Raw genomic sequence first — 22,331 nt, forward strand, 5'->3', positions numbered from 1 at the left:
CGACCATCGAGCCGTTCTGCCAAAGTCTACACTTTGTTTTCATACATGGATCCTCTCTCAGATTTTATGGCCTCAAGCCATTTATCGGAATCCGGGTCCACCATCACTTCTCCATAGCTCATAGGTTCATTGTTGTCTAGCAACATGACTTCCAAGACAGGATTACCGTACCACTCTAAAGCAGTACGCGTCCTTGTCGTCCTACGAGGTTCGGTAGTGACTTGATCCGAAACTTCATGATCACTATCATAAGTTTTCCACTTCAATTGGTGTACGTGCTACAGGAACAACTTCCTATGCCCTGCTACACACTAGTTGAAGTGACGGTTCAATAACCTCATCAAGTCTCCACCATCCTCCCACTCAACTCTTTCGAGAGAAACTTTTCCTCGAGAAAGGACCCGAAACAATCCATATTGCTTTCGGATCCGAATTAGGAGGTATACCCAACTGTTTTGGGTGTCCTATGAAGATGCATTTTATCCGCTTTGGGTTCGAGCTTATCAATCCTGAAACTTTTTCACATAAGCGTCGCAGCCCCAAACATTTAAGAAACGACAACTTAGGTTTCTCTAAACCATAATTCATACGGTGTCATCTCAACGGAATTACGTGGTGCCCTATTTGAAGTGAATGTTGTTGTCTCTAATGCCTAACCCATGAACGATAGTGGTAATTCGATAAGAGACATCATGGTACGCACCATATCCAATAGGGTGCAACTATGATGTTCGGACACACCATCACATTATGGTGTTCCAGGCGGTATTAATTGCGAAACAATTTCCACAATGTCTTAATTGTGTGCCAAAACTCGTAACTCAGATATTCATCTCTATGATCATATCAGAGACATTTTATCCTCTTGTCACAATGATCTGCTACTTCACTCTGAAATTACTTGAACCATTCAATAATTCAGACTTGTGTTTCATCAAGTAAATATTCTCAACATCTACTCGAATCATCTGTGAAGTAAGATCATAACGATATTCACTGCATGCCTCAGCACTCATTGGATTGGACACATCAAAATGTGTTACTTCCAACAAGTTGCTATCTTGTTCCATCTTACTGAAAACGAGGCTTTTCAGTCATCTTTCCCATGTGGTATGATTTGCATATCTCAAGTGATTCAAAATCATGTGAGTCCAAACGGTCCATTTGCATGGAGTTTCTTCATGCATATACACCAATAGACATGGTTCGCATGTCTCAAACTTTTCAAAACGAGTGAGTCCAAAGATCCATCAACATGGAGCTTCTTCATGCGTTTTATACCATTATGACTTACATGGCAGTGCCACAAGTAAGTGGTACTATCATTACTATCTTATATCTTTTGGCATGAAAATGTGTATCACTACGATCGAGATTCAATAAACCATTTAGTTTTAATACTAATCTTGATGGTAGAGGGAGCGTGCGATGTTTGATCACATCAAACTTGGAAACACTTCCAACATATATCGTCAGCTCACCTTTAGCTAGTCTCCATTTATTCCGTAGCTCTTTATTTCGAGTTACTAACACTTAGCAACCGAACCGGTATCTTATACCCTGGTGCTACTAGGAGTACTAGTAAAGTACACATTAACACAATGTATATCCAATATACTTCTATCGACCTTGCCAGCCTTCTCATCTACCAAGTATCTAGGGTAATTCTGCTCCAGTGGCTGTTCCCCTTATTACAGAACCACTCAGTCTCGAGTTTGGGTTCAACCTTGGGTTTCTTCACTGGAGCAGCAGCTGATTTGCCGTTTCATGAAGTATCCCTTCTTGCCCTTGCCCTTCTTGAAACTAGTGGTTTCACCAACCATCAACAATTGATGCTCCTTCTTGATTTCTACTTTTGCGGTGTCAAACATCGTGAATACCTCAAGGATCATCTTATTTATCCCTGATATGTTATAGTTCATCACGAAGCTCTAGCAGCTCGGTGGCAATGACTTTGGAGAAACATCACTATCTCATTTGGAAGATCAACTCCCACTTGATTCAAGTGATTGTTGTACTCAGACAATCTGAGCACAAGCTCAACAATTGAGGTTTTCTCCTTTAGTTTGCAGGCTAAGAAAATCGTCGGAGGTCTCATACCTCTTCACGTGAGCACGAGCCTGAAATCCCAATTTCAGCCCTCGAAACATCTCATATGTTCCGTGACGTTTCGAAAACGTCTTTAGTGCCTCAACTCTAAACCGTTTAACTGAACTATCACGTAGTTATCAAAACGTGTATGTCCGATGTTCGCAACATCCACAAACGACGTTTGGGGTTCAGCACACTGAGCAGTGCATTAAGGACATAAGCTTTCTACTGATCGCATAATCGCTACTATCAACTTTCAACTATATTTTCTCTAGGAACATATCTAAAACAGTAGAACTATAGCGTGAGCTACGACATAATTTGCAAAAGGTCTTTTGACTATGTTCAGGATAATTGAGTTCATCTTATGAACTCCCACTTAGATAGACATCCCTCTGGTCATCTAAGTGATCACATGATCCGAGTCAACTAGGCCGTGTCCGATCATCACGTGAGACGGACTAGTCATCATCGGTGAACATCTTCATGTTGATCGTATCTACTATACGACTCATGCTCGACCTTTCGGTCTCTGTGTTCCGAGGCCATGTCTGCACATGCTAGGCTCGTCAAGTTAACCCTAAGTGTTTTCGCTGTGTAAAACTGTCTTACACCCGTTGTATGTGAACGTAAGAATCCATCACACCCGATCATCACATGGTGCTTGGAAGCGACGAACTGTAACAACGGTGCACAGTTAGGGGAGAACACTTCTTGAAATTTTGTAAGGGATCATCTTATTTACTACCGTCGTCCTAAGTAAACAAGATGCATAAACATAATAAACATCACATGCAATTATATAGTTGTGACATGATATGGCCAATATCATATAGCTCCATTGATCTCCATCTTCGGGGCTCCATGATCATCTTGTCACCGACTTGACACCATGATCTCCATCATCATGATCTCCATCATCGTGTCTTCATGAAGTTGTCACGCCAATGACTACTTCTACTTCTATGACTAACGCGTTTAGCAATAAAGTAAAGTAGTTTACATAGCGTTCTTTAATGACATGCAGGTCATACAAAAAATAAAGACAACTCCTATGGCTCCTGCCGGTTGTCATACTCATCGACATGCAAGTCGTGAATCCTATTACAAGAACATGATCAATCTCATACATCACATATCATTCATCACATTCTTCTTGGCCATATCACATCACATAGCATACCCTGGAAAACCAAGTTAGACGTCCTCTAATTGTTGTTGCATGTTTTACGTGGCTGCTATGGGTTTCTAGCAAGAACGTTTCTTACCTACGCAAGACCACAACGTGATATGCCAATTGCTATTTACCCTTCATAAGGACCCTTTTCATCGAATCCGTTCCGACTAAAGTGGGAGAGACTGGCACCCGCTAGCCACCTTATGCACCAAGTGCATGTCAATCGGTGGAACCTGTCTCACGTAAGAGTACGTGTAAGGTCGGTCCGGGCCGCTTCATCCCACAATACCGTCGAAACAAGATTGGACTAGTAACGGTAAGCATATTGAACGACATCAACGCCCACAACTACTTTGTGTTCTACTCGTGCAAAGAATCTACGCAATAGACCTAGCTCATGATGCCACTGTTGGGGAACGTAGCAGAAATTCAAAATTTTCCTACGCGTCACCAAGATCTATCTATGGAGAAACCAGCTACGAGTAGAAAGAGAGTGCATCTACATACCCTTGTAGATCGCTAAGCGGAAGCATTCAAGTGAACGGGGTTGATGGAGTCGTACTCGTCGTGATTCAGATCACCGATGATCCTAGTGCCGAACAGACAGCACCTCCGCGTTCAACACACGTACAGCCCGGTGACGTCTCCCACGCCTTGATCCAGCAAGGAGAGAGGGAGAGGTTGAGGAAGACTCCATCCAGCAGCAGCACAACGGCGTGGTGGTGGTGGAGGAGCGTGGCAATCCCGCAGGGCTTCGCCAAGCACCATGGGAGAAGAGGAGGAGGGAGAGGGGCAGGGCTGCACCAACGAGAGATCAAATCGCGTGTTATGGGCAGCCCCATGCCTCAATATATATAGGGGGAAGGGGGCTGCGCCCCCTTTAGGGTTTTCCCACCCCCTAGGGGCGGCGGCCAGCCCTAGATGGGTTTGGGGTGCGGCCAAGAAGGGGGGGAGGAGTCCATCCTCCCCAAGGCACCTCGGAGGTGCCTTCCCCCTTGAGGACTCTTCCCTCTAGGGTTCCCTAGGCGCATGGGCCTCTTGGGGCTGGTGCCCTTGGCCCATGTAGGCCAAGGCGAACCCCCTACAGCCCATGTGGCCCCCCGGGGCAGGTGGCCCCACCCGGTGGGCCCCCGGGACCCTTCCGGTGGTCCCGGTACAATACCGATGACCCCGAAACTTGTCCCGATGGCCGAAACAGGACTTCCCATATATAAATCTTTACCTCCGGACCATTCCGGAACTCCTCGTGACGTCCAGGATCTTATCCGGGACTCCGAACAACATTCGTTAACCACATACAAGCTTCCTTTATAACCCTAGCGTCATCGAACCTTAAGTGTGTAGACCCTACGGGTTCGGGAGACATGCAGACATGACCGAGATGTTCTCCGGTCAATAACCAACAGCGGGATCTGGATACCCATGATGGCTCCCACATGTTCCACGATGATCTCATCGGATGAACCACGATGTCAAGGACTTAATCAATCCCCTATTCAATTCCCTTTGTCTATCTGTATGTTACTTGCCCGAGACTCGATCGTCGGTATCCAATACCTTGTTCACTCTCGTTACCGGCAAGTCACTTTACTCGTTCCGTAACACATCATCCCGTGATCAACTCCTTGGTCACATTGCGCATATGATGATGTCCTACCGAGTGGGCCCAGAGATACCTCTCCGTTTACATGGAGTGACAAATCCCAGTCTCGATCCGCATAAAACAATAGATACTTTCGGAGATACCTGTAGTGCACCTTTATAGTCACCCAGTTACGTTGTGACGTTTGATACACCCAAAGCACTCCTACGGTATCCAGGAGTGACACGCTCTCATGGTCAAAGGAAGAGATACTTGACATTGGCAAAGCTCTAGCAAAGGAACTACACGATCTTTTGTGCTAGGCTTAGGATTGGGTCTTGTCCATCACATCATTCTCCTAATGATGTGATCCCGTTATCAATGACATCCAATGTCCATAGCCAGGAAACCATGACTATCTGTTGATCACAACGAGCTAGTCAACTAGAGGCTCACTAGGGACATATTGTGGTCTATGTATTCACACGTGTATTACGATTTCCGGATAATACAGTTATAGCATGAATAAAAGACTATTATCATGAACAAAGAAATATAATAATAACACTTTTATTATTGCCTCTAGGGCATATTTCCAACATGTATTACAGTAGTTCACCAAAATAAGTTATGTATAAACGTTTAACCTACTTTGTTTATTTTTGTCTCATTAGTAACTCACTGGTACACTAATCTACAAGTTGAAACTTTCAGGAAGTTACGGAAGAAATGATTGAACAGCCACAACCACCTGAAGGTGATGAGGCTACTACAGGCACAATGTCACCTCTTGCTGCAGTGCGTCAGTATCTCTCCACTAACAGTGCAAAAAGCACCTTCCTGCGTAATTCTGGGTTGGTTGTCAAGGTAACCTCGTCCAAATCACCTACTGAACAAAATCTTCCTGCTAGACAGAGTGATATATCTGTGCTCCAGACACAAGTCCAATCCCTAATGGACGTTGTTTAGGAAACAAGAATAGTGGTTGAGAAATGTCGTCAAGATATGAATGGTTTTGAAACCAGACTATCAGACATTCGCTTCGTTGTTGAAGAGCAATGGCGGAAAAAAGGTGGAGATCATGCTGCTCCATCGGATTCTACAGCCTGAAACATTAGCACTCAGGTCAAATGATCTGTGCTTCTATACATCTGATGGTGCTTTTATCTGGAAGGACTGTAAACTTTATGCTAACAGGCCTTTTGTTGTATGATTGGAATTTATTTTGTTGTGATACAACATTTATGATGCTGCCACAGGCTGTAGTAATTATGACGCTATTTTTGTATAGTGTAGGTTTATCTTAGTAATGTATTCGGACGAAAGCTTCGTAGGAGCCCAACATGCCAACATTCGTCGGGCCCATTCCAATTAGGCTAAAAACGATTACGGGCCGAAATTGGCATGTAGCCCACTAAAAATATCTAGGCTTAAATTAGCATAAGCTTTCAAATTTTTCTGGTAGGCATGTGCCCATAGTGGGCCTTTAACAGGCCTAAACATAATTTTGGCCATCAGTAAAAATAGGCCGTTTACAGGTGTAAATATCTCGAGCCCATAAAAAACATGGGCCTTTAATAGACTGAAAGTGAGATTGGGCCCTGATTGTGCCAAATAACCCACTGGACTTAGCAGGCCAAAATGGTGGCCCATTTACGATGCAGATATTTGACAGGCCGAAATTCGGACGGGCCGTAAATGCGCCGACCTAATACATGGGCCTTTAACAGGATGGAACTTCGGTCGGGCTAGATTATCGTCATTTTTATATGGGCCGTTAATGGGACCGATATGACGTTGGGCCACATATGGCCCATGGTGTACGTCCGGCGTTAACAGGTGGAAAATGACAACAGGCCGAAAGTGGCCCAAATCTATAGTGGGCCTCTAACAGGCCGAATGACACACATGGCCGAATATGACCCAAATCCTTCACGGTCGTTTATGGGCCGAAAGTTTTGATGGCCTATAAATGGGCCCAAATGAAGCCGGACCTTTAACAGGACGGAAATACACTGGGCCGTAATTCGGCCCAATTACTTAGCGGACTGTTAACGGGCCAGAAGTGACTATGGGCCGCATTGATGACAAGTTTAGACCAGGTCGTTGACGGGCCAATTTGACAGAGAATGTTGGGCCTTTAGCTAGGCCGGCCCATTATGGTCTGTAGAATCTTGTGGGCCTTATCCTGGGTCGGCCCATTATGGTCCGCAAAATCTTGTGGGCCTTTAGCTGGGCCGGCCCATTATGTTTGCTAAATTTTGTGGGCCTTTAGCTGGGCCGGCCCATTATGGTCCACTAAATCTTATGGGCCTTCGGTTGGGCTGGCCCATTTAAACTTTGTGGGCCACTTTTGGGTCGGTCCACGTGTCAACATATCATAGGCCCAGCTCGACCGTTGGATGAGTGACACCTGTGCCAACGCGGAGCTGACACGTGGATCCGTCAGCCAATGAGAATTTTACACGTGGAAAATCGGCATTGGTCGTGGCTATTAATGGGTTATCGAATCCAAAATCCGACCCGATAGCTTAACAGCGTTCCATTACGGTGGATGCCACATGTCGGTCACCCTTGACGAAAGCACTTCTGTGACGCGCGATTTATCGTCATGGAAGTGGACACTTCCGTGATGATAATTTTGATAATGTCATGGAACACTTCTATGACAACACAGGTATGACTATCTTGATTCTGTCATAAAATCATCATGGATGTACATGCATGACAGAAAACGCGACCTACTGTGACAAACACGTATCATCACGGAAGTGTATTCTTTTTGTAGTGTGTATTGATTGTTTGAATGGTACAAGTGATAAGTGATTAGTTCTTTCATCCGTGGAAATGATTTCTGCTGGTAATCCGACTAGGGTTAGTGTTCGTGCTAATAATTCCTAGCTAGGACTTGACAATTGATTTTGAATGACCTACATATGTTTGTTCCATTATTTTCTTCAAGATTGGTCTATAGATAGATGAATGTACTTAAAAGTTGAACCATAAACTCTGGATATATATATAAATAAATAGCCACAAATTCCTAATCCCACTTCACAGCATGTAATCGTTGATTTGATGCCAATTTTTGTCAAATGCCAAATGTTCACTAGAGATTAGTTTGTAATCATTAGTTTGAGGCCACATTTTTTTACAATTTGTATAGGTGATGTCTGACAATCTGGACAGCGAGGATGAAGATGTCCAGAGGAGGTACAAGAGGCAAATCATGAGGGAGCTTTATGAGAGAATGCATAACATGCATATTAGGACTTGGAACGACGGCTATTGATGCCAATTTTGCAACCACAAGCTTCATGACGCATATCAAATTGTTCTGGCGCATGCAAGAGGACGGGCCATTGGCTCCTTCAAGCAGAAGTATGCTCGCAAGGTGGAGCACGATGCGTACGCCAAGTACATGGAGAAGGTTAAGGATCGTGTCGGCTTGTGAGATGAGATGTGGGATCGAACTATGTACGCTGGAGCATGCTTAATGATGGTTGTACTATGCTTGTGTAGATGTACGCTTATTATCTATGTCTGAGTATATTTAATTTATGTTTACTTATGTCTAACTGTGGGATATGGATGCAATCGGTTCAGTTGATGGAATCTACCCCCGTCCTCATTTATTGGTCCCCTTTGTAATTTGTGTTAAATGATGACCAAATATTTAACTGACAAAATGTTAGTGCATGTCAGCAAAACTTATATCGTTGGATGCGTATCTGAACATAGTGTTCAATGATATAATTTTTGGTGACGTGCATAAACATTTCTTAGTCAAATATTTGGTAAAAATTTGGTACAAAATACAGAGGGGACCAATAAACTAGGACGGAGGTAGTACGTCAATCACACATGGTTCCCAAAATTGGAACCGTGTGCAATTAATTTTATTTTGCATGTTGCTTCAATCACACATGTGTCACATCCCTAGTTTCTGGCAATGCACTAGTGCTAGCATTTGGTGATGCATCATGTTTAATTTTTACAGAAAGTTGAAATGGGGATGACAGAAACCCCGGCACCCCTTAAACCAACTAGGGTTACTAAAATCATTTTCAATGAACCCAAAATGCCCTTCTAAAATGTTCATCATCTTTGCCTTGGTCTAGAACCTCTGACAAAAATGCTGCACAATTTTCTAGGACAACAGAGGGTCACTGGATTAAATAATATAGTATTTGCATTTGGGCATTTAAATTCTATAAAATATTTTAAATGCTCAAATAATCATAAACTAAAATGTTTACTGTTGGATATATTCTAAACAGTAGCCATGATTAGTTTCATGATTTTTGGAAATGCCTTGACATTTTTAATAAAGCCCAAAACAGTATAAAAAATAGAAAAACAGAAATTAAAGGAGAGGAAGGAAACCTACCTAACTTACCTGTGCAGCCCACCTGGCAGCCCAAGTGGCCGGCCCAGCACACCTGGGCTCCCTGTCGTCTTCCTCCCCAGGCCAGTAGGCAGAGCGCGTGGCTACAGCGCGCCGGCACGCTCCCCGGCCACCTCCACCATGCCTGCCTGCGTCCCCATCGCCCTGGATCTCTCCCACGTTGCCACGCACCCCCAGACCCTCTCACTCTCTCCCGTGCTTCTCCCCCTTCTCTGTTCTCTCCCGTGTCTCACCCAAGCAGAGCTCGTCGCCGCCGCTCGCCGTAGACGCAGCCACCTCCTCCCCTCGCTTCTCCGACGTGCCCACGAGCTTCGCCTCGACGCACTCGCCCTCTCCACCAAGTCAGGCACCTGCGGGACGCCTGAAGCGAAGCCACCGTCTTCGTTTCCATCGCCGGCCACAGTAGATCCCCCTCGATGCTCCGCTCGCTCCGGTGCCTCCCCGAGCTCACCGAGGCGACCGCTACACCCGCTGTGAGCTCCTTTGTCATTCCCCCCTCTCCCATGGCTCATTTTCTTCCTCTAACGCCTATGCCCATCGGAGCCGAGAGCTCTTCGCCGCCGGCCATGTCGCTGCCGTAGCCACCATTGCCTAGAGCTGCAACCGAGCACATAGATGTGCTCAGTGCACCCCCAGGAGGACGTAGCACCCCTCTTTGCCTCCTGCCGTGCTCCCTAACACCGAAACCTAGTTCGCCCAAACTCCAGCCGCCGCCTTAGAGCTTGCCGTCGTCGACCCTCGCCACCATAGGCCTGGCTGCCACCACCGCTCGACGCACGCATGTGAGGGCTCTCCAATGATCCCAAGAACGGCCTCGTCCGTGCCCTATGGGCAATTTCCGAGCCGCGCCGCAGTCTCGTGCTTCAGCGGCGTCGAGTCGCCGGTGGGTTCGACCCCGCTGACCCGGGGTTTGACCCTGTTTGACTTCCCCAGAGTCGCTGACAAGTGGGCCCAGGCCCCTGCTAATTTAGGTTAAGCTTTAATTAATTTAATTAGCCCTGTAAAACACTGACATGTGGGCCCAAGGCCTTAACTAGTCTAGTTTAGTATTAGTTTAGAGCTAAATAACTTAGGTTAATTAGTTATTCACTGACCAGTGGGCCCCACTGGTCAGGTTTGACATGGACGGTGCATGCTGAGCTGCTGAGGTCAGCATGACCTAATGCCGATGCAATAAGTCACTTTCTGGATTAAACTTAATTCAGGAAATTCCAGAAATTTTCCAAAACTTCAAAAAATCATAGAAAATAATCTATAACTCAGAATGAAATAAGTTATATATGAAAAATGATCAGAAAAATCTAATCTATCCATCTGTACTGGTTTCATGCATGTTAAAGAAACTTAAATCTATTGTTTATATCAAAACATGATAATGCACTTTATAAATTCATAGTTTGAGTTTGAACTTGAATCTTGGGTTCAAAATAACTCAAATCCATCTGGTTGTAGTTGCATTAGCTCAAACTACAGCATATTGACATGTCATGATCATGCATCATATTGTGCATTGCATTCATTTTGTGCCTTATCTATTGCCGGGGTTTGTCCCCTCTCAGTAGACATGTTCCGACGATGAGTTCGATGACACCGATGAAAAACTATACTATCTTCAGAAGTGCCAGCAAGCAAAACCACCTTGTTCATTCTGTTACAATCCTACTCTCTCACTCCCGCTCTCTTTTACTGCATTAGGACAACTCCGATTCAACTGTTACATGATGCGGTAGTTGAACCCCCTTTTCCTCTGCATGACCTGTCCTTGCCATAGTAAATAGATGAAACCCAGTAGTATGAGTAGGAGTTGTTTGAGCCCTGATGTGCCTACTCATTCATGCTTGTTTTTCATGCCTCCTACTGCTTAGAGCTGAGTCAGGTCTGGTTCATCGCGGATGAATTGGTATGTTGTGAACATGTCCTATTGTTAACAACTAAGTGTGTGGACACGATTTGGTAAAGGTAGCGATGAGAGGCCATGTAGGAGTACATGGTGGGTTGTCTCATTGAAGTCGTCCTCAGGAACTGAGTTCTGTGTTTGTGATCCATGAACAGTTACTACCACACATTGGGTTCCGGTAACTCGACCCCTCTCGACTTATTAATCAGCCCGATCTCTGTCCAGGAGTTGCAACTAGTTTTTGGTGTTTGTAGGTAGTGCTAGTAGTCTACCAAGTGGCACCCGGTACAGGTGGGCTTGGGACAGACTAGGTGTAGTGGCACGGTGTACCAATTGCACCCCGATGGTGGTCTGGGGAACCCTGCTCACATTGTTTGGGGCCGTGAGTGACGCCCCGGCCGAATCTCCTTGTGGATGGAACCCGAATAGGCGATAAACCTGGACTAGAGGCTTGCGTGGTTAGTCAGGTCGTGGCCGACACCCTTGCCGGGCTTCCGCTTGAAGGTTGCCGAGATACATGACGTGTACATGGTTGTAAGTGGTGAGAGCGTGCATGAAGAAGTACACTCCTGCAGGGTTAATATGATCTATTGGAATAGCCGCGTTCGTAGTAAAGGACCTCTAGGTTGCCTATACAGTTCATAGACAAGTGAAAGTGGATACTCTAAAATACGAAACATAAGCGTGAGTGCTATGGATGACATTCTCGTAGGGAGACGGGAGTAGATCCATAGTGGTGTATGGATATGGTGATTATGTGGACTCGTGTGCGCCACCTCAAAATAGTTACTTGCAGTCGTAGTTCAGGGTACCCACCGAGTCAAAGCTGGCTTGCTGCAGTTAAACCCCACCATCCCTTTGTTAATAATGATGCATATATAGTTAGTTCTGATGTATGTCTTGCTGGGTACATTTGTACTCACGTTTGCTTAATTTATGTTTTTGCAGAGAGTCTTCAGTCTCGCTAGTAGTTCCGCGTGGACTTCAACGTTTAGCTTGTTACCTCATCTACAATCTTGTGCCCTCGGCAGGATCTGGTAGATAGTCAGGCGTCTCAGCCTTTTTCATTTGTAGATGTCTGTACTCAAACATGTTAAGCTTCCGCATGTGTTTTGACTTATATGCTCTGAATGCTGGGTCGAGAGACCCATGTTTGTAATATCTCGCTCCTCGGAGCCTATTGAATAAAATATTTGAGTTGTAGAGTCATGTTGTGATGCCATGTTGTATTTGCACATATCGAGCATGTTGTGTGTATGTTATTGAAATGCTTGGTATGTGTGGATCTGACTATCTAGTTATTTATCCTTGGTAGCCTCTCTTACCGGGAAATGTCTCCTAGTGCTTCCACTGAGCCATGGTAGCTTGCTACTGCTCCGGAACACTTAGGCTGGCCGGCATGTGTCCTTCTTTGTTCCTGTGTCTGTCCCTTCAGGGAAATGTCACGCGGTGTCTACCGGAGTCCTGTTAGCCTACTATAGCCCGGATTCTCCGGAGTCCTACTAGGCCAGCTGCTACAGCCCGGATTCACTCGTTGATGACCGACACGTTCGTTGCTGGGTCATATATGCCTGTCCCTATAAGTTAGCGCCACTTTGGGTTTACGGCTAGCCATGTCAGCCCGGGTTCTTTGTCATATGGATGCTAGCGACACTATCATATACGCGAGCCAAAAGGCGCAAACGGTCCCGGGCCTGGTAAGGCGACACCCTTGAGAATACCGTGCGTGAGGCCGCAAAGTGATATGGGGTGTTACATGCTAGATCGGTGTGGCATAGGATCGGGGTCCTGACAGCTTTGGTATCAGAGCCTGACTGCCTGTAGGATTACCAAGCCAAACTGGTCGAAGTTAAGTCTAGAAATTCTTTAGTTATATGTAGGGGAATTTATTGTGGATGGAACGTAAGGCTCTTTTTACTCCTTTACCTCATGCCCTTCTGATCTGAGTCATCTTATCTTTCCTATGGGGTTAAGGAACTAGGCTTTCTCTTCTTTCTATCAGGATCACGTGTTACTAATTAGTAGACTCATAAGATTGTTGGATTTAAGCCTCAGTTCAGTTCCTGCTACGCCCGAGTATTGGTAGCTGGCCTCAGAATCTTGATATTGGGCTTCTGAGTGGTTATGCCACCATTTTTTGTAGGATGTCTCCAATCATTTTGAGCATTTACAGCCGTTTTGCTGTCGAAGTTATCCCAGGTTTCTAAATAATCTGATGCATTTGCAAATCCCTTCCTACCATTCTGAAGTTCCTTTGTGACAGGTCAACCACACTAACCAGTGTGTTGAGGTACTTCATTGCCTCAGTGCATATGATGGAGTTATTATTATGACCCTAGGTGTCTTAGCTAATTGCGTAGTAATCTAGCTATGGTTTGTGTTCCTAGTGTGATGATTCTGGCCATTATTCTCGAAAGCATCCTGTGATGCCACTTAGTATGTGGGTATTCTACTTTTGGGTTTTTGGAGCCGAGATTCACCCTACTTACCTCATGTTGATAGTGTTTGCTAGTTCCTTTAGGATATTAGTAACATTTGCATTAGTCCTCGAGGTCCGTGGTATTTCTTTCTTACAAATACCATGAACTGTTTATGGCAGAAGTTCCTCGTTGAACCGAAAGATCACCACCAGAGTGCTCATAACGAGTTCTAGATTCTATGTTGTGACTCTGCCAGTTCTACCTTCTCCGCATGGGTTATCCAGAAGAAATATGTTGAACTCATTCGACATGCTAATCTATGCATTCACAACTCAGAAAATCATATGTTCTTTTGAGTTGTCCCTCTTTAGTGGTTTTCTATCCCTCGTCTATCAATTGATAGTAAGGAGTAGTTGTGCAATCGTGTTTATCGATGCCTATTACTCTTGTGGTCCGTCAAGCCATTCTATTTTGGAATGACTAGGAGGAACAAACCCCAGTACCTTATCCATTTCCAAGATTGGGTCAAAGCAGTTGTGTTCCACAGATCAAAATGCTAATCTAGCTCTTGTTCTGTTCTACCTTGGAGTATTACCATCTTTATATCAAGAATATCATGGGAATTGCACACCATCCTATGAACTCTTCATACAGTGATACTTCTCACCCTCATTATTCATTTCTCGGTTCCCGTGTTGTTGCAACCGGAATGCTGACAGGTGAACTATGATGTGTGAAATCAATACTCCTAGCAACTCCGTTGCTTGGTAGTTAACAGATAATACTCTCATTCTTAGCGTGCTGGTTACTAAATCACCATTCTAAGATTGATTGTGCTACCTAGTCCTTATTCCCTGTGCACTCTTTGATCAATGAGTTAGGATTGTGTCAACCACTTGCTTGTTTGATCACATCGTCTTGCCTCGAAAGCAAGATTGTCCTCGATCTTAATAACATATTGGTGGTTCGTGATTTTCTGGATATCTTCTCGGAAGTATCACCAGGTTGTCACCTGACCGCTATGTCGAGTTCGTGAACATGTTGGTTTTCTTGTAAACCACCCTTTCTCCAAGAATCTGTTTTGGATATCTCGAGCTAGTTGGTTAAGCTAAACAACAACTTGGAGAGTTGGAAGATGAAAGCTTGTCTGACTTAGTTCATTCCTAAGGGATATCTTGTATGTGTGTTGAAGAAAGATGATATCTTCATTGATTGATCCTCGTGGTCAACTTTTGGACCTTTTGTCTTACCAAAACCTTTGATTTGTTTATGGACTATCGTCAAATCAAATCAGAACCAACGATGTTCATAATGTTGTCTTACTCGTGCTTGAGCCCTCGAGCATACACCGTTATATCTTTTGGGTCTGACCAATGCTATCACTTGTTCACATAATTATGGAATTCCATCTTCATGGAAACCTGGATGAATTGCTGTTGAGCCCATCAGCAACACTTCTACCTTCTCCATGATTCGTGTTGAACATCCAGCTAGTATTGGAAACTTTTATGAGCATTATCTTCATGTCCCGTGCATGAAGCATATGCCCGGATGAAAGAAGTTACTTCCTCTAATTCATTTGCATTTGATGCAAGTTGCTGCCGTGAATTCGAGAAAGTCATTGTTGCTTCCTCTGGAATCATCCCAAGTCAATTATGCATATGTGCGAAGTATTATGTGGGTTGGAGACTTGCAACCTTCATTCCACATGTATCCCTAGCACACCAAGCCACTGATTGAATTGTTCTAGATAAAGGAGTCTGTTCTAAAGTGAATACTTTAGATTTCTGCGTAGAGACTTCGATATCATTAATGATGGTTCCCCTCCGGAACTCGGTCGTGTTTCGTTGCAAGACTACTACGTGGTCATGTTTGTCTAGGACAGCATGTTCACATGTCTATAGCAGAACCAACTCATTTTTTGGATCTTGCTATTGTAGTTCATTCCCCGAGAATCTCGCAACGCCGTCTCGTCGATTTGTGTTGCCAAAATTTCATTTTTCCTTCTAGACTTGATGAGTCTGGAATATTTTGACACCAACTAGATCTGAATGTTAGGAAAATATGATGGCTGGAATGTTTCCCAAGAACTATAAAATTGGACTCTTCGTAACCCGGTAAAGTGGATGTCGTGGCCAAGACACCTAGCTGGAAGACCCATTATTGTAGTATCTTGATTGAGGAAGTTGCCCACCTTCTCATAAGGATTTTGTAGGATTTACCCCAGTAGTTGTTCCTTATGGATTCTTGAGCTCCCGAAGTCCGACCTGTTACTTGATGTTCTACATACCAAACCATCTCAATGTATGGGTTACGCTAGGACATCAAGGAGAACATTAGAAGCGGTGTGCTAAATGTCTCTCGGTCGATCATCCAGATTTTGTTTCCATGGCCTTGCTAAGGTGAGATCTAAGAAGGTGTTATCTTCCTTTTCATCTGCATCATCCATCACTATCCATCATGGTTGTATGTTGTGTTGCCTGGGTCCTTGACACGGATGTTGGTAAAACTTTGATGAATATGGAAATGCTCAAGTTCTTGAAAGCACGCACAAGCACTAGGTGTTATCATCGGCACTAACTGGGATTGCTCTCAATTTCCTCGGTTATGCTATAACTTTTCAAACAGTGTTCCCACTCTCTACTGCTGAGTTTCTCCCCAATTACTAGAACCATTCCCAGCATTTGCATTCTGTTCCCATCTTGCACCGCCATCGTGCCACCCTACTCTGGACTACCCCTCTCGGTAATTACTGATAAGGATCATCTTCAAAGTGGTTCTACCATGGGTTCCATCCATTTCTGATGATAATCAAAAATCATCTATGTCATTGTCTTGAACAAGGTAATCCACGTCATCCATTCTAGTTCGAGTATGCCATTCCTTCAAACTCTGACAAACGATCACTCGAGAATTGCCTTAGGCTGGTATAGAGAGTCTCAATGATCTCCATATCAAAAGTAATTCTTTTTTGCCACTTAAGGTAATAATTCTACGAGTCGCATCCTCTAAGATGTTTTGTTAAGGTAGCATGGCAACTCAACTCCTCACTACATTGGCAACCATTCACCACTTTCTTAAGCGTGAAATTGTTGTCTACCCAGTGAACCTTCGTCATCTGCTTCACTCCATTCCCTTGGATGTGTGCTTCACGACTCAGCTCGTGAGATGTTTCAATGTCTCACTCCGTGAGTTGATCCTGAGTTGTTTGATCTTCGAGAAGATCGATCCTTCTAGAGTTTTTCTTTTCCTCTCATTGTCATGTAGTAGAGTTCTCAGAGCAAGACATCGAGACAATGATGGTGATCGAATCAACATTCTTACGAAGTGCAACCCAGATCGTGAAGATTGTGTTAGTTGCATTCCCCTTTTCATCTTACCCTATGCTTGAATCTTGGGACGAGATTCTTGTTTAGTGGGGGTGAGTTGTCACATCCCTAGTTTCTGGCAATGCACTAGTGCTAGCCTTTGGTGATGCATCATGTTTGCTGGTTACAGAAAGTGGAAATGGGGCTGACAGAACCCCCAGCACCCCCTTAAACCAACTAGGGTTACTAAAATCATTTTCAATGAACCCAAAATGCCCTTCTAAAATGTTCGTCATCTTTGCCTTGGTCTAGAACCTCTGACAAAAATGATGCACAATTTTCTAGGACAACAGAGGGTCACTGGATTAAATCATATAGTATTTGCATTTGGGCATTTAAATGCTATAAAATATTTTAAATGCTCAAATAATCATAAACTAAAATGTTTACTGTTGGATATATTCTAAACAGTAGCCATGATTAGTTTCATGATTTTTGGAAATGCCTTGACATTTTTAATAAAGCCCAAAACAGTATAACAAAATAGAAAAATAGAAATTAAAGGAGAGGAAGGAAACCTACCTAACTTACCTGTGCAGCCCACCTGGGTTCCCTGTCGTCCTCCTCCCTAGGCCACTAGCAGAGCGCATGGCCGCAGCGCGCCGACACGCGCCTCGGCCACCTCCACCCTACCTGTCTGCGTCCCTGTCGCCCTAGATCTCTCCCGCGTTGCCATGCACCCCCCAGGCCCTCTCACTCTCTCCCGTGCTTCTCCCCCTTATCTGTTCTCTCTCGCGCCTCACCCGAGTGGAGCTTGTCACCGCCGTTCGCTGTAGATGCAGCCACTGCCTCCCCCTTGCTTCTCCGACGTGCCCATGAGCTTCACCTCGACACACTCGCCCTCTCCACCAAGTCAGGCACCTGCGGGACGCCTGAAGCGACGCCACCGTCTTCGTTTCCATCGTCGGTCGGTGGAGATCCCCCTCGATGCTCCGCTTGCTCCGGTGCCTCCCCGAGCTTGCTGAGGCCACCGCTGCACCCGTTGTGAGCTCCTTTGTCGATACCCCCTCTCCCCTGGCTTGTTTTCTTCCTCTAACGCCGATGCCCGTCGGAGCTGAGAGCTCATCACCGCCGGCCATGTCGCCATCGTAGCCACCGTTGCCTAGAGCTGCAACCGAGCACACAGCTGTGCTCAGTGCGCCCCCAGGAGGCCGTAGCACCCCTCTTTGCCTCCTACCGTGCTCCCTAACACCGAAACCCAGTTCGCCCAAACTCTGGCCGCCGCCTTAGAGCTCACGACCGTTGACTCCAGCCACCATAGGCCCGACTGCCACCACCGCTCGACGCGCACCTGCGAGGGCTCTCCAACGAGCCCAAGAACGGCCTTGTCCGTGCCCTGTGGTCGATTTCTGAGCCACGCCGCCCTCTCGGGTTTGACCCTGTTTGACGTCCCCAGGGTCATCGACAAGTGGGCCTAGGCCCCTGCTAATTTAGGTTAAGCGCTAACTAGTTTAATTAGCCCTGTAAAACACTAACATGTGGGCCCAGGGTCTTAACTAGTCTAGTGTAGTATTAGTTTAGAGCTAAATAGCTTAGGTTAATTAGTTTAGTCACTGACCAGTGGTCCCCACTAGTCAGGTTTGACCTGGCCGGCGCCTGTTGACCTGCTGAGGTCAGCATGACCTAATGCTGACACAATAAGTCGCTTTCTGGATTAAACTTAATTCAGAAAATTCTAGAAATTGTCCAAAACTTCTAAAAATCATAGAAAGTAATCTAGAACTCAGAATGAAATAAGTTATATATGAAAAATGATCAGAAAAATCCAATCTATCCATTTGTACTGGTTTCTTGCATGTTAAAGAAACTTAAACCTGCTGTTTATATTGAAACATGATAATGCACTTTATAAATTCATAGTTTGAGTTTGAACATGAATGAACCTTGGGTTCAAAATTACTCAAATCCATCTGGTTGTAGTTGCATTAGCTCAAAATACAGCATATTGACATGTCATGATCATTCATCATATTGTGCATTACATTGATTGAGTTCCTTCTCTGTTGCCGGTGTTTGTCCCCTCTCAGTAGACGCGTTTCGATGATGTTCGATGACACTGATGAAGAACTATACTATCTTCAGAAGTGCCAGGCTAGCAAAACCCCCTTGTTCATTCCGATACAACCCTACTCTCTCGCTCCTGCTCTCTTTTACTGCATTAGGACAACACCGATTCAACTGTTACGTGTTGCGGTAGTTGAACCCCCTTTTCCTATGCATGACCTATCATTGCCACAGTAAATAGATGAAACCCACTAGTATGGGTAGGAGTTGTTTGAGCCCTGATGTGCCTACTCATTCATAATTGTTTGTCATGCCTGCTACTGCTTAGAGTTGAGTCAGGTCTGGTTCATTGGGGATGAATTGGGATGTTGTGCAAATGTCCTATTGTTAAGAGCTAAGTGTGTGCACACGATTTGGTAATGGTAGCGGTGAGAGGCAATATAGGAGTACATGGTGGGTTGTCTCATTGAAGCCATCCTCAGGAACTGAGTTCTGTTTTTGTGATCCATGAACAGTTACTACCACACATTGGGTTTCGGTGTAGTGGCACGGTGTACCAAGTGCAGCTGGATGGTGGGCTCAGGAACCCTGGTCACATCGTTTGGGGTCGTGAGTGACACCCCGGCCGAATCTCCTTGCGGATGGAACCTGAATAGGCGATAAACCTGGACTAGAGGCTTGCGTGGTTAGTTAGGTCATGGCCGACACCCTCGCCAGGCTTCCGCTTGAAGGTTGCCGAGATACATGACGTGTACATGGTGGTAAGTGGCGAGAGCATGTGTGAAGAAGTACACCCCTGTAGGGTTAATATGATCTATTTGAATAGCCGCATTCGCGGTAAAGGACCTCTGGGTTGCCTATACAGTTCATAGACAAGTGAAAGTGGATATTCTAAAATACGCAAGATAAGCATGAGTGCTATGGATGGCATCCTCATAGGGAGACGGGAGCAGATCCATAGTGGTGTATTGATATGGTGATTATGTGGACCCGTGTGCGCCACACCAAAATAGTTACTTGCAGTCGTAGTTCTGGATAGCCACCGAGTCAAAGCTGGCTTGCTGTAGTTAAACCCCACCATCCCTTTGTTGATAATGATGCATATGTAGTTTGTTCTGATGTAAGTCTTGTTGGGCACATTTGTACCCACGTTTGCCTAATTTATATTTTTGCAGAGAGACTTCAATCTTGCTAGTAGTTCCGCGTGGACTTCAACGTTTAGCTTGTTACCTCAGCTAGGGTCTTGTGCCCTCGGCATGATCTGGTAGATAGTCAGGCTTCTCAGCCTTTTTCATTTGTAGATGTATGTACTCAGATATCTTAAGCTTATGCATGTGTTTTGACTTGTATGCTCTGAATGCTAGGTCGAGAGACCCATGTTTGTAATAACTCGCTCCTCAGAGCCTATTGAATAAAATACTTGAGTTGTAGAGTCTTGTTGTGATGCCATGTTGTATTTGCACACATTGAGCTTATTTTGTGTATGTTATTGAAATGCTTGGTATGTGTGGGATCTGACTATCTAGTTGTTTATCTTTGGTAGCCTCTCTTACCTGGAAATGTCTCCTAGTGCTTCCACTGAGCCATGGTAGCTTGCTACTGCTCTGGAACACTTAGGCTGGCCGGCTGTGTCCTTCTTCGTTCCTATGTCTGTCCCTTCGGGGAAATGTTACGCGGTGTCTACCGGAGTTCTGTTAGCCTGCTATAGCCCGGATTCTCCAGAGTCCTGCTAGCCCAGCTGCTACAGCCCAGATTCACTCGCTGATGACCGACATGTTCATTGTTGGGTCATGTATGCCTGTCCCTGTAAGTTAGTGCCACTTTGTGTTTACGGCTAGCCATGTCAGCCCGGGTTCTTTGTCATATGGATGCTAGCGACACTATCATATACGCGAGCCAAAAGGCACAAACGGTCCCGGGCCTGGTAAGGCGACACCCGCGGGAATACCGTGTGTGAGGCCGCAAAGTGATAAGGGGTGTTACATGCTAGATCGGTGTGGCATACGATCGGGGTCTTGACAACATGGTTCCCAAAATTGGAATCGTGTGCAATGACTTTCTTTTTGCTTGTTGCGTCAATCACACACGGTTGGCTCTAGCAAAGCGTTGCCTCCGAAATTCTTTGTGGGACAGAAAACCCTCACCACCCAATTCAAAAAAGAGAAAAGAAAACCCTCGCCATCCCCAAGTCACAAAAACCCTCACCCCCACCCGCCACCCCATGCCTCCGGTCCCCATTCACACCTGCACAAGCTCCTCCACATCTATGCATGGCACCGCCAATCACAATAGCAACCACTTAGCTCACCGCCTGCCGCCGCCGCCAGGCTGCTGGCAAACTCCAAAGCATTTTGCCACTTTTGCTTGTCGCCGCCTATCGCCATCGACTTTCTCAACGCTGCTCACGGTCGACCCAGCTCTGCTTGGTTGGGGATCTGCCGTACTGATGGTTTTTTCTCATGGACGACAAGGTAACTAATTTAATGACATATTATCTCATCTCTCATCCCAGTTCATATGCCTCCTTTAATCACCCGGCGGAAATCACCGCTTATTTGTGCGGATTTGAGGGTTTTCTTTCATTCATAGAGCGTATAGTGCATGGACACATCAGGACCATGCGACCTCTGCCAGAGATTCCATCTCTTCATTCCAAATGACTTGAGCATGTGTGCGGTATGTTGAATCTCACCCTAAATCGGTTGGCATGGCCTAATTTCCTAAAGATATTCTAAATATTGCTACATTTGGATAAAAGGTTCCACATGCACCAAATATGTCAAAGGGGATTTCCCCCCCTCTTCTTTATATATTCGGCAAATTAATGATGTATTGTTCTTTTGACTACTCTCATATTTCGATGACATCATGTCTACCCTATCTGTTTAATTATAGATTTTTGTCCTTAGATTTCAATTGCTATACAATTCTTACAATTTGGGCCCATATTTGCATGTTACCATATTTTCTTTAACAATCCTACCATTTTCTGTAGCGCATCCCTTGCTATGCAACAGATATGTAGTGCACAATTTTTTCCTTTACATAGATCAAGGCTGCACGGATGTCATACTGAACATAAACCATGGATTTACAGTCGTTGCTACTGTAATACTTGATGAACATGGTGACTCCTATTTTAGCGCTGGCTTTTGGAAAGAATTTTCTAAATTTGATGTACTGAAAGCTGGCACTAAAATTGGACTGCACATAAAAGGGCTTGGTCATGGGATATATGCTAACTTCCCCGACAAAATCATCCGTCTTGAGTTTGTTCGAAGTAAGTTTTCTTTTCAACTATCTGCCTGTCTTACCCAACAATGTGAAATGAATTGTGTAGTATTTAAGCAACCAATTATTATTCCCTTTTTTATTATATTCCTA

The sequence above is a fragment of the Triticum aestivum genome, chromosome 4B, assembly GCF_018294505.1.
Source record: "Triticum aestivum cultivar Chinese Spring chromosome 4B, IWGSC CS RefSeq v2.1, whole genome shotgun sequence".
In the NCBI taxonomy this organism is placed as follows: domain Eukaryota; kingdom Viridiplantae; phylum Streptophyta; class Magnoliopsida; order Poales; family Poaceae; genus Triticum; species Triticum aestivum.